This window comes from Eulemur rufifrons, chromosome 14, assembly GCF_041146395.1.
Source record: "Eulemur rufifrons isolate Redbay chromosome 14, OSU_ERuf_1, whole genome shotgun sequence".
Lineage (NCBI taxonomy): Eukaryota > Metazoa > Chordata > Mammalia > Primates > Lemuridae > Eulemur > Eulemur rufifrons.
In genome coordinates, this window is record NC_090996.1 from 30,614,007 (window position 1) to 30,628,038 (window position 14,032).

Genomic DNA, 14,032 nt, shown 5'->3' on the forward strand with positions numbered 1-14,032 from the left:
TGGCCCTACATGTGAGCCAAGAACTGCAGCCATCTCTAGTTAAGAGGTAGGTGTTAAGGGTTAATTCCAAAGAAAATAGAAGAGTAAGAACAGAAAAAGCTAGGAATCTGTGGCTGGTTGTTAGGGGAAGATAATTAAGTATAACTTGAATTAGGGAAAATGATTTCCACCACCAGGGCCTCATGGCCTCCCAGAGCCTAAACTAAGATGAAAGGTTAGAGTCATGAGTAAGATTGAATTCACCAAAGAGCATAACCACCTCAGCACTTGGCGAGAAAATATGGCTCATACCCACTCACAGGTCTGAGATGTAGGTAGGGAATGATTTAGACCAAGGGAAGATATTTTAAGAACTATAGCTAAATACCTTTAGGAAAGGGAAGGGGAGTTCATTCATTAATTGATCTGTTTATCCATCCATCCATCCATCCATCCAATAACGTATAATTTTGCAGGAATTGAAAGACCTTCAGAAGGTTTGGAATGTATAGTATAAGGTAAGTGTTGACATAGAGTTGGCAGTTTTAAGCAGAGGTTTTGTCTAGAAGTTTAGACTTTATCCTGAGCATGATAAGAAGCCATTGAAAAGTTTTGAGCAGCCAAGTGACAAGATAAAATTTGCCTCTTAGAAGCAAGTGGCTAGTAATTAGCATACGGTCACAAAAGGGCTGCAGACTTTAATTTCCTGCAGAGGCAAACAGAGAAGGGGAGTGTCTGAGTTGTCTGACCAAGGCTGGAAAGAGACATTCTAGCAGATTTTCTGGCACTGGGCCTTCAGAGCCTCCAATTATTCCGGGAAACCACGCCTTTCTTCTTTAATCATAAATAACCACCATCCATCAATCAGGCATTTAATCTAGCAGGTCCTGCTGAGCTGAACCTCTGTTTTCCATAGTCGATCTTAACTACTATTTTAGAGTCACATCAAAGTTGCCACGAGGGGCAATAGGATAGCATAGAAGAGCTGGAAAAACACTAAGAAATAATCAAGTCCCAATTTTTCCCACTGTGATGGCACCATCACTCCCTTCCCGGGTGTATCTGTTTAAGACACAAGTAGGAAAAATGCCAGTTGAGTGTTTTTGTAGGCAGAGCCAAGTCACCTGATTTCAACTCTGCAGACTTCTTTCAGACTTTGTGGAAAAGTGTAGAAGATTCACCCTGCCGTAGGTTCTTTCCTCTCTACCTCCCAAATTCTCCCTAGCAGAAACCCAAAAATATGACAGCCAAATATCATCTATGTTAAATTACTTTTTCAATAGTAGATGATTTATAGTTGATTAGGTAATTAAATCAAATACAAGTGGCTGAAAGTAAATCTATTTTTATCATCCCTGTAAATTAAAAGTTCCGCATCATAAAAAATCATGACCATCTTGAAAATGACTAGTCAAGTGCCTTTTAGAGGCAAGCAGGATTTATTGTCAATTAACGTATTGAACTGTAGAGTCAGCATAACCCTGTGCTCAAGACTTTTAAAATTATTGGCTTCCGCTTCTGCACTGCTCCCTATCATGGTAATGAAATGTATCTAGCTATTCTCATATTGAACAATTCCGTAGGTTGGGTTTATATCTCACTATAACAACATTTCATTTTATTATTATCTCCAATCCTCTGTAATGAATACAAATACATTCCTTTTTTCCATCACGGGTTTATCAATTTTCATTGATTTGCCTATAATGAATACAGTCAGGAAAAGAAAGGCAGACAGATCATATCCATTAAAGTGTCTTTAGCCTCAAAAGTTTGTCTGTGGCATTGTTTAATTAAAAAAGAAAAAGAAAGTCATCAGGAAACTAATTAAAAAGAGACATTACTTTCAGGCCTGCCTATAAACAAGAAGTCAATAATTATTACATAAAGAGACTTAGGAGCTGCGGCACTTCAAGAAATTTCACATTTGTATCCAGCCCACTTGAAAGAATAAAATTATTAATTCTTATCAAATATTTAATGCATATTGATAATCTTATAGTGCCTAATTCTAATGTTCTACATTTTTCTAAGTTAATAAAGGTCGACTGGAACTGTAAAAGCTAAGATGCATTTATGACAGGTTCAATTTTTATAACTAGATGTCTTTGGCAACTCACACACATACCACTTTTGGGGCAAAGCTCTATAAACTCACACTGGCTTTGCATCAGTGAGAAATTCACATGTGTTTCTATTAAATAACTGTACAAATCTTTTTCTGTAACATGGCTTTTCCGAGGTCCTTTCCATAAAGAATGATCTTCTGTTCTCGATCTCACTGAATTGGGAGCTTTCCCAGGGCCACATTGCTCACGTGTGAGTCTGGAAGCTGAGCTCCGATACTGGACTCCAGGTCAAGTGCTCATCCCAGCTCCACGTAAGATGAGGAGACCACTCTTGGATGGTCTTGCAAGAGTGAGGACATGGATCCCCGCTTTCTACAGGTGAGCACTGGGAGTGAAGGCTGTGAGATGTCCCCATTCGTTTTTTTCCCTAATCACTTTCCACCTGGGCTTAGAGAGGCACCTCTTGAAGTCAAAAAAGGATTGGTGTCAGTGAAAAGTCACCCTGTTTTCTGGGGTGTACAAAGAAAGCAGTCATAGCAGGGCAGAGTCCATTAGAGATAGATCTGCCGTCTTTTCAAAATGGTTTCATTGAATCCTAACTGTTATAATCAAAATCCAAATGACGATGTCTTCAGTGATGTTTCATGGCCCCATAACCATTGCATCTGTTTGGGTTTAGCATTTGTATCCCCGTGTAGTGCTATTATGTGGTATAAAATCAAGTAATTCAATAACATCTTAGGAAGAAGAAAAATGTATGCAATAGCAAAGTATTCCAGATTTCCTCCTTGCTCTCTCATTATGTGGAGTTCGTAGGAGTGCCTTCAGGACAGTAACACCCAGGGCTTCTAATTTTGCCTGCAAAAGGTGCTGAATCTGAACCCAATTCTGATGTTGAAACTTCTTTCATGAGGTAGAGAGTCTACTTTGGAAAAAGCTACTAATGTCTTGTGTTCCTACTGAGAGCATAAGATACGGAAACTGTGCCTCATTTAGGATGACTGTGAAATTAGTCCCCCAAACGGGGCAATGGAGATTCTAGGCATAAGCTATGACTATCCCAGACAAAAAGGGATATGTTCACCCTTCTTATTCTTGCTAATATATTTTGTCCTTAACACATAATAAGTGCCTAGTAAGCTTTGTTGAAAAAATGAGCCTTCATTTCTGTTCAGCTAGAACTTGACATCAGCCTAGTCATTACTTGGGAGCATGTTGGAAACCCAGAATCTTGCAGCCCACTCCAGATGTATTAAATCAGAATCTGCATTTTAACAGAAATTCATCTGCACTTTAAAGTTTGAACCTTTTGGAGTTGGCACAGATGCAGTGGTTTTATAATTTGGCCGCCCATTAGAATCACGAGTTTTGAAAAACACACAGATTCACCATTTCATATGAACCAATAATTCCACTCCTTGGAATACAATTTAGAGAAACTGTCATGCGTGTGAACAAGGGGCTATGTTCAAAAATGTCCACCACTGGACTCAGGCCAGCCAGACAAGTTCAAAGTAGTGAGGACTGTAGTGTTTGTCTAATCCCACATCTTTGGTAATACATCCCTTTGGGGCATGCTTCACCCGTCATTATTCCTCTAACTTCTTGCCGTATGTGATTTCAGAGGGGCTGATAAACATGGTCTCTCTGTGCCCTGATCACATGGGCTAGGATGTGACCCAGACTAAACAATTCTCATGCTCCTCCCTGCCAATACTAATTGGTACGGGGGTGGTGGGACATGTGATCCTAACTGACCAATCAGAAATCTTCCCCGGGGATTTTTCTTCATGGATAGCAGGAGAGAAAAATAATATCTTTCCTCTGAGCTCTAAATGAGAGCATTGCAGGCCTTAGCTGCTTTTAGCTATAGCTGCCTGTTCCCCAGTCACATGGAAGAAGCCATTGGCACAGGGTGTGAGAAACTTAGACAAAAGGTAATGACACTCTCTGATTCCTGGGATCCATTTCCATTCTTTCCTCTTACAGGAACAGTTATGTATCTTTTGCTTAAATACATAAATGTTAGATTTCTCAGTTGGTACCAACCAACATTGTATTTATTAAAACATATCCTAAGATAACCTTTCTCATAGAACAATCTGTATAGTGCCTGATTATAAGATCAATTATCATTAATTTGCAAATTCATATGACAAAAATCTAATGTTCATTGTATTTAATAGTCTCAAAGTGTTTCTCACCCTCTCCCTCTATTTGATTAAATAATCTAAGAATTTTTGTCTCCTGTACCACTTAGGAGATACATTTGGCTGCTAGGCATAGAGATTCATCTATAGTGATTTGAACACACAAGAATTTATTCATTAACATAAGAGTGGTCTGAAGGTAGATAGTTCAGAACTCTTGTAGTGGCTTCACAGGGTCAGCTTGGACACATGGTATCTTTTATGTTTCTACTTTGTTAACTCAAACACTGATTTCCATAGATAAATTCTCCTCACAGTCCAAGATGGCTGCTGGGGTTCCAGCCATCACATCTACATTGTAAGAAGCAGAAAGGAAGAAGAGTAGTTATGAGAGAAAAGGAATTTCTCTCCAGACCAGGACAGTTTTCAATATTTAATGTTTAAAAAATTCTATACAACACTTCCACTTAGATCTTGTTGACCAAAACTATACGTGAGGCTGAAAAATATAGTCTTTGAACTTACACAATGATACTTTGAATAAAATCGCATTCTGCCACCATTTAAGAAAGAGAGAATAGATATAAGGCAGGAAGTTAGCAAGTATCCGTCAGCCTTTCTAAATCAGTGGGGACTCTTTTGAGCTTTGGGGGATTCAACCCTGGTCAAACCACACCATCATCCTCAAAGAAGGTTATACAGTCAAGATGGATCAGTTAGAGGGATGTTTCAAGAAATGATTTTTTTTTTCCCCTGTAATAAATGAAGGGGGGGTTCACATGGGAGGGTGGCCCTAGGTGTGGGCAGCTGAGGAGGGCTCGGGGAATGGGGGAATGCTTTCTGGGGAAAAACATGTCTGTGCTGAGTCTTAATGGAGGAAGGCAGGGTGGGCAGACATTTCTAGCCCAGAGATAGCAAAGTACGTAACGGAAGTGACTGAAGCTACGTTTCAGAGCAACTTACTTAAACGCTTTCCTTCAGAGACCATCACCCTAGAGCAGGGTTAGCAAACTTTTTATGTAAGAGGCCAGATAATAAATATTTGAGGCTATGTGGTCATACATTCTCTATCTCAAGCACTCAACTTGGTCTCATTGTAGCAAGAAAGCAGCCAAAAACAATAGGTAAACGAATAGACTTGACTGTGTTCCGGTACAAGTTTATTTACGATGACAATAGCCAGCCTCATGCCGCAGTTTACCAACCTCTGCTGTTGAGGAAAGGCTGAATTATTCTTCTAGTCTCCTTGTAGAACATATTATAATATTGTTGGCAGATGAAGAAGCAAGCAATAATACACACAAAAAATGTAGGAAAATCATATTACCTATGTCAAACAGAAAATTTCAGAAATATTGTTAGTTTTCTGGATTTTGTGCTTTTTTTCAGCTTTTTAAAATTTGTAACATGCCACCTTTTTATCATCTGAAATAGGTGTCACCTTAATGTCTAAATTTTTACGAGTGCTTGGCTTGTGCCTTCCTTTTCCTTGGAGAGGGCCTCCAAAACTGTATACGCTTTCAGTCCTACAAAATCCAGATCCATTCTTGCCCAGAGGCAGGAGAAAATTGCACATTGGGGGAATTGCAAGTAATTTGGTATTGCTCATGCGAAATAGCCAGGCGATTAAAATCACAGTTGGAAGGCCTGGGTTGAAATCCGGGTATTACCACTTATTAGCTGTAAGACTTGAAAACGTTATTTTCCTACCCCCCTCCCCATTTTTTTTTTTTCATCTGTACAACGGAGATAAGAACATCCTTGGCCTCGAGGCGTTGTTGAGGAGGGATGAGAGGAGATAATTCATGCACAGGGCTCAGTGGAAAGTGCCGTACACAGTGAGGGCTTAATAAATGCTGGTGGTATGAGGACAGTAAGGAGACTACAGAGGGATGGCTGCAGAGAATGTGCAAATAGGGCGTGATTTGAAGGACGCTTTATGCCACAACAGGCATTTGGAATCCACCCCGTAGACGACGGGGAAGTCAGGAGTGTCGGTCCAAGACCGGCCTGCTGAGGTTTTCATGAGCTCCTGAAACCGTGAATCACCGACTCTCAGAAAGGAGGCCAACGAGGCCCCGCTCAGTCAATACCTGCAGTGTCAGCAAACTTGCAGGTTTAGTTTCCAAAATCCCTCCCGGGGACATCTTCAGCTGAGTTATATCACCCGGCGTCAGGGGCCCAGAGCAGAAGGAAATGAAATGCATCAGCGGAGGCCGGGGGGAGTCCTAAAGGACGGTGTAATTAAAGCCATCTATCCCCGTTGCTGGGCGCGGGGAGGCGGGTGTGGGCGTTTGGATCAGAGTGGCGTCCGGGCCAAGTCCCTGGGTGTTCCTCAGCACCCCAGGTAGAGCCGTCCGTCCTCGCAGTGACAGGGCAGAGGACTCCGAGCATACACTGCCTGTCTCTTCATTCTTTCACTGAAAGCTCAGTTAGTTTCCGAGGCAGCAAGGCCAGGCGATGTTACCGGAAAATGCCCAGACACAGGGGTCGTGCCTAATGCATGAAAAATACCAGACCATGGGGGCCTGGACTGGACAAGGAATACCCTTATACTCTCCCCCTGGTGCTTCGGATTTTTTGGTAACTTTTGACACAATTGAAATAATATTAAACCTCTTTGTGTAATACTTTGTTAAATATTAGGCTATCACCCTTAGCCATCAGTGTTGTGGTGGTAGAGAACATGCTTGCTTTATTTACTTGGTATTCCCAGTGCCTAGCATGGTGTAGGCGCACGATAGACTCACCGATGTTCGTTGTATGAATAAGTCAATAATGTAGAAGGGATGGTCTGGCAGGTCTAGGGTGTTAAGTGAGGGAGGCTTTTTACCTATGTAGATGCCTTACTAACCTGTATTAACTTGGTTCAGGAGTCTCTCCTTCACTCACTCTTTTTCAGTTTTTAAAACAGCTTTATTGAGCTATAACTCACATGCCAACCACTTTTCCCACTCAAATTTACTATTCAGTGGCTTTTAGTAGATTTGCAGAATTGTGCACCCATCACTACAATCAATTTTAGAGCTTTCCTATTTCCTGGAAAGAAACTCCATGCCCCTCAGCCTCCCGTGCCCTCATCGTTGCAGCCCTAGGAACCAACGACCTGTTTTCTGTCTCTATGGATTTCCCTGTTCTGGGCATTTCATGGAAATGGAATCCTATAATACGTGGTCCCTTGTGACTGGCTGTTTTCACTTAGCATGATGGTTTCAAGATCCACCTACATTGTAGTGTGCATTGCTACTTCATTTCTTTTTATCGCTAAGTAGCATTCCTTTGAATGGATATACCACATATTATGTATCTGTTCATCAGGTGATGAACATCTGGGCTGTTTCCACTTTCTTACCACAATGAAACGTATTCATTCTTAAACACTGATTGGCGTCTGCTGTTCGCTGGGGACGGCACTGTTCTGGGCTCCTTATGTGAAGATGTGTAAGAGTTGGTCTCTGTCCAGGTAGAACATTGTGGTCTTTAGGAGGAGGGTCATAGGTAAGGCCTAGGTAACTTGAGAGGCAATAAAGAAAAGAGTTAAAGGCATCCAAAGGAGGGAGCATGTGTGTTTGCAATTAAGAGGATGGAGTTGGGGATCAAAGCTGGATGAGTGGAAATTTAGAAGGAGAGCTTGGAAGGTTGCACTAGGTGGAGGAAACACAACAGGGAGATGTGGCCTGCTGTGGGCAGGCCCTGTGCTTTCAGTACGGAGGGAGCAGGTCGGGTGGCTGGAATATGGTAGGGAGATGGGAATGAGGCCAACTGGAACCTGCCCCCAACTCTAGGATATGTAGGGTAAACAGTGAAAAGCAAGTCTCTCTCCCACCCTAGACCCCTTATCATCCAGGCTCTTTTCTCTGATACATTAAACAGCAGATACTTATCGAACACTTATTATGTCCAGATACTGAAGATAGGGTGGGAAATAAGACAGCGTCTTTGTACTCACAGAGATCACATGTTAGTGTAAAAAGACAGATCACGCATATGTAAAAAGTTTGTATTTTCCTGTCACATTATTTTTTAACATATAAAGGATTAGATTATTCTATCTATGCTGTTCTAAAACTTGCTTTTTTATTTTTATTTCAGAATATTACGGGGGAATAGTCCAAACCAATTTATGTCAGTAAAACTTGCTTTTTAATTTGATTTTTCACTTCAAAAGATATCTTGGCAATTGACCCATAAAAGCACTTAAGTGTCTATCCTTATGCTTTTATTATTATTTTTTATTAAGCCACATAGCAGTCCTGCTAGAGTCAGCATAATTTATTTAAACTTCATCAATTAATAATCATTGAGATTATTTTCCCCAGTCTTTATGGTAGACAACGTTGCAACACATACACTTGACTGGTATTTCTGATGGTAAGTGGGTAGAATTGGAGTCTCAAGGTAAAGAATGTGTGCAGTCTTTATTGGTCTACATTGCCAAATTGCCTTCCAGAGACACTGCACGGGGCTTATACTCACACAAATAAAGTATAAGAACACTTTATATTATACTGAAACATTTTATAGAGGAAGATGAAGATAGACTAAGTATGTAATTTAGAAATATTACATAGAAGCTGGTTTGGTTTTTTGAGATATGGGTTTGAGGTGGTGTTTCAGTCTATTTGTGCTGCTAGAACAAAATGCCACAGACTGGGTAGTTTATAAAGAACAGCTCCCATAGTTCTGGGGGCTGAGGAGTCCAAGATCAAGGCCCCGGCAAGTTTGGTTGTCTGGTAACAGCTGCTTTCTGCTTCCAAGGTGATGCCTTGTTGCCGAATCCTCTGCAGGGAAGGAAGAAGGCAGGAGGGCAGGAAAGCCGGACCCTGCACGAAGTTTTTTTTATAAGGAGTCTTAATCCCATTCGTGAAGGAGGAGCCCTCATGGTTTAAGCACCTTTTGAAGACCTCACCTCTCAATCCTAATTACATTAGCCATTAAGTTTCAACATTTGAATTTTGGAGGAGACACGTTCAAATGATAACAGGTGGAGAGACTGGAGGAGAAACTAGTTTGTAGTTACTTCAGGCGAGAGATAGTGTGTCAGAAGCAGAGGACACGGGGAGTTCAGAATCTAGGCAAGAGACCTCAGTCAAGTGGACTGTGGAAATGAGGGAATGGAATGTTTCAAACGTATTGTCTTAGAGGTGAAAGGGTTTGGACAAGTGCTTTCATCTGGAAGATGAGAAAGCTGAAACCCTTGAGAGAGGAATCCACCTTTGACACTCAGCACCCAGAGCTGCTGCAAGCCTTTGCATTCAAAAGACACAGACTTCAACACTGCCTGGAGAGCTCACCTTAAATGACTTACACTAAAGCCTGAAGAAATGAAAAAAAGATTCCAAACTATCAATGTGGGAAATTGCACTTGCTCTTGGAAAGAGGCCCTGGACAGAGCGTCCCATCTGGGGGAACATATGGAACAAGGCATTCTCTCTGAAGAGGAAGGAATGTGCTGCAAAGCTGCCAAGGGACCAGACGGCATTCTTGAAAATCCTAGGCTTCATCTGGGTTTCCACCCCTGCAATAAAATGGGGGCTCGTTCGAGGGGTACCCAAGTGAAATCAGAAAACCTGAAAGAATATTACCTTCAGGATACTGGGGCTTAGCTTGAGGATATGAACAATTGTGTTCTCTCTAGAAACTGGAGATCCTAACAAATTCCACAGCTTGAACTGTAGACCCAAACATCCAATTCTGATAAGCACATTTATGTGAGATCAACACTTCCACCAGGAGCATCCAAAAATACTGTATTATGATGAAAGGCATTTGATAGTTATCAAAGCAGCTAGAACTTGGGTAGGGGCAAGGTTCTGCAGAGAAGGGAAACCTACTGTGGTACCCCAGCAGGCTTGGGAATCTGAGCAAAGAGCATCTGCTAAGAGTCAGAGAAACTAACTGGAATTTTTGTCAGTATTATAGGGCTGTGAAGCCCAAAGAGAAAAGCAAATATAGAGTTCAGAATTATCTGGACATGCAGCACCCAAGTGGCCAAGATTCCAGAAAGAAGAGAAGTACAAGAATGGAGCTGGTTTTCTCCTTGAATTATTGGCTGACTTGTAAATGGAGGAAAGGATGAGAAGTAGAAACACATGGCAGAAAGTCACTGCTGGGAGGCTATGAATCTAACCAAAGGTAAACAAGAAGTAAGGACTTGAGTTTAGGATTTATCAGAGTAGAGAGCTCTATAAACATGTCAGGCATTCAGTTAGGATAGTGCAGGACCACATCCTGTGACAGGAGCTGAAATGGAAATAGAAATGTTCCTACAGACTAAAACATTCTTAGAATCATCTTGATTTTTGATTGCATTTAGCTAATGTGCTCCTACCTGGGCTTCCTTCTGGAAGATAAAGAAATACTTTTGGGCAACTCCTTTACAGTTTTTTCAAATATATGTTGTATGGCATATATTTGAAATTCACCTAGAAGTCACCCGGCACAAGAGATGAGGCTGATAGAAAAACAGACAAGAGAAATAGAACTAGAAATGATTTAGGTATTGGATAGTAAGTCAAATATGGACTGAAAAATAACTCTGATTAAGATGTTCAAGAAATAAATGACCAGATAGAGAATTTATCAAATTAACTGGAATATAGAGAAATTACCTTAAGGAAAACTCTAGAATGGAAAACAAATGAAATTAACATTATAATAATTAAATCACAAATCAGTCCTATAGGAAGAGAGTACTAATGAACTAGAGGATGGATGCCAGTAGAAAAGCATCCAGAAAAAAGCTCAGAGAAAAAAAAAGATGGGTAGAAAATATCTATGAAAGTAGTATATGAGACATAAGGTTTTGATCTAACACACATCCATCTGGGGTGTCAGAATTGGATGAGGGACAAAAAAGGACAGAGGCAATATTTCATGAAATGAGTAAGAATTTCCCCAAACTGATGAAAGACATAAACCCACAGATTCAAAAAGCACTACAAACTCAAGTAAGATAAATACAAATAAACACAACAGGCCACATTATGTAAAACCATTATAAACAAAGATATAAAATCTTAAAAACAGAGAAAAAAATCTACATTATCTTCAGAGAAGGAACAATAAATGTGATAGCTGATTCTCAGGAAAAGATGGAAACCAGAATGTACAAGCACTGAAAAAAAGTAAATTTCAACCTAAAATTTTATATATCTGCCCAAGATATAATTCAAAAGTGAAGGCAGAATAAGAACATTTCCAGAAAAACAAAACCTGAGATAATTTGTAATGGACCTCTACCAAAACAAATGCTTAAAAATACTTCTTTAGGCTCAGGAAAAATTATTCTAGATGAAGCATGGACATGCAGGAAGAAATGAATAGGAATGGAAAAATTTGAACATATATGTGTGTCAAATGTGTATCTATTGACTTACAGAAAGATAATGTTGTCTTATGTGATTTAAATTATATGTAAAGTTAATATATACGACAATGATATAACAAAAGGATAGACAGCCAGTATATGGAGTTAAAATACACTAAGGTTCTAATATAAGGAAAGGAATGAAAATAGCAACTCATATTTGACTATAGTTAAGGGTGCATGCTCTAATTTCCAGAGCAATTATTGAAAGAGTAGTAAAAGTATGCATGATTATTATATCAAAAGAGGGGAACATGGCATAACAAAAATACCCCAATAGAAGTCAGGGAAAAAGAGAAAAAGTGGCATAGAATAAATGGAACAAATATGAAGATGGTGAAGTTAAATCTAAATATATCATTAATTATATTAAATGTAAATAGATTAATTAATGTAATTAAAAGATTAAGATTATTAGCATCAGATAGATGGGGAGATAAATAGATAGATATGGATATTATACTTACAAAAAAATTCCTTAGGTGTGAGGATAAGTTGATGTTGAAAGTACAGGTATGGAAAGGGTATGCCTTGCAGACACTACCCAAAATAAAGCAGATATAGCCATGCTACTATACATGTGGACTTAAGGGAGAGTGTAGCTAGACACAGGGATGGCATCAGCCCCAACAGAATCTAGGAGTTACTCGTTAATTCAACACATGGTTGCTGCATGTCTTCTGTGTGTCAAGGAGGAAGGGCAGCTATCAGAAACAGGAATTTCAGCTATCAGGGAAATGAGCTGGGGGAGATACTTAAAAATAGGGAAAGAGTTGTGACTACCCATCTCAGCCACATGTTAGGCATATTCGATTTCTTTTCATTGCAAAAGTTCTTCTTTTTTTTTTTTTTTTAACTTTTTGAGAAAAGTTATTTTTTAAAAAAAATGTTTAAGAAAGATTTAGATTAATGAGCTTGGAAGAATGGGTGAATTAAAAACCTTTTAAATGTCTTTGCTTGCACTTGTATTTTTAATGAGATAATATTAAAAGGGAGAAGGAGTATTTGCACTGTTTTGGGACACTTGCTCTACATTAATATGTAGCTCACTTAAACGTTTCTCTACGGCCACTGAATTGCTACTGCTTTCTGGACAAGGCACTTCTCCTTGCCAGGATAATTTAGGTGACATCAGAGGATAAGATCACAAGTTCCCAGAAGTTTCTGGGGTTCTATTATTTTAAGATATCAGAGGGCTATCTCAGAAGCCCAACATGAGCTCCTTGAGAATGCTTGGCCCTCTGGGTTCTTCTCTGTAAGTTGTAAATTTTAAGAACAATAATTCTTATAATGATAATAATAATTTTATTATTATTTCAGATTGGTTAACATGTATAAAGTGCACACCTCCAAGTATCCTCATGACAACTTTATATAATACTCGTCCCATTTTATAGCTGAAGAAACTGAATCTTTGAGCAACTCACCAAGGTGACCCAGCTTGTAAATGTTGAGTGGCTGGATGAAGGTCTGCATGGAAGATCCATCTTTAAGGTTGTTATGAACTGAATTTTCGTGACCCCTGAAAATTCATATGTTGAAGCTCTAACCTTGCATGTGATGGCATTTGAAGGCGGGGCCTTGGGAAGGTGATTAGGTTTAGGTCAGGTCATGAAAGTGGGGCTCCTGTGATGGAGTTAGTGTCCTTGAAAGAAGAGGCAAAGGCGCCAGCACTTGCTCACTCTGCCATGTGAGGACACAGCAAGAAGGCAGCCACTGGCAAACCAGGAAGGGAGCCCTCACCAGGAACAAAACCTGCAGCACTTTGACCTTGAACTTCCCAGCCTTCAGAACTGTGAGAAAGAAACGTCTGCTGTTTAAGCCATCCAGTCTATAATATTTTGTTATAGCAGCCTGAACAGACTAAGACAACGGTCCTCTTCTTTGTTCACCTATGCCTATTTCTTCCTCAAAGACCACTTGTAAATTATGAACACTTCCTTCTCCCCACCTCTGCCATCCTGCACATGAGCAGGGCTGTGTTTCAGGGGGCTGAGTCTTTGCTTCCATGTGAGATTTCAGCTTATTCTCCAATTAATTATGCAGCAGCATCTTTGGCTAATAAAGTCTAAACAAAGAGCATTTAATCCAATTCATCGTTTCATCTCCATCATGAGCAGCCTGTCAAACACAATCAGATTCCGCCTGCAAAGCAGAGAAGAGGCAGGCGTCGGCCACACATGCTTAGCGGGGTTGCAAGCGAGAAGCTCACAGTCAGAGAACAGTTGGCTGCGCAGATGGCAGAGATGGGAAGACTTGGGGGGGAAAACCGCTCTCTGACTGGAGCTCAGTGCAGGGAAGGGGCCATTTGGGGGCTGCAGGCAGAGAAACACGTCCTCATGCCTCTTGACTTAGCCCAACCAGTTGGGGAGAACTCGGAGAGAAAAGGCACACAGATTTCCAAAGAGCCTCCTATGTGATAGACACTTAACATCCTAGATCTCTAATTATCAAACAATCATCAG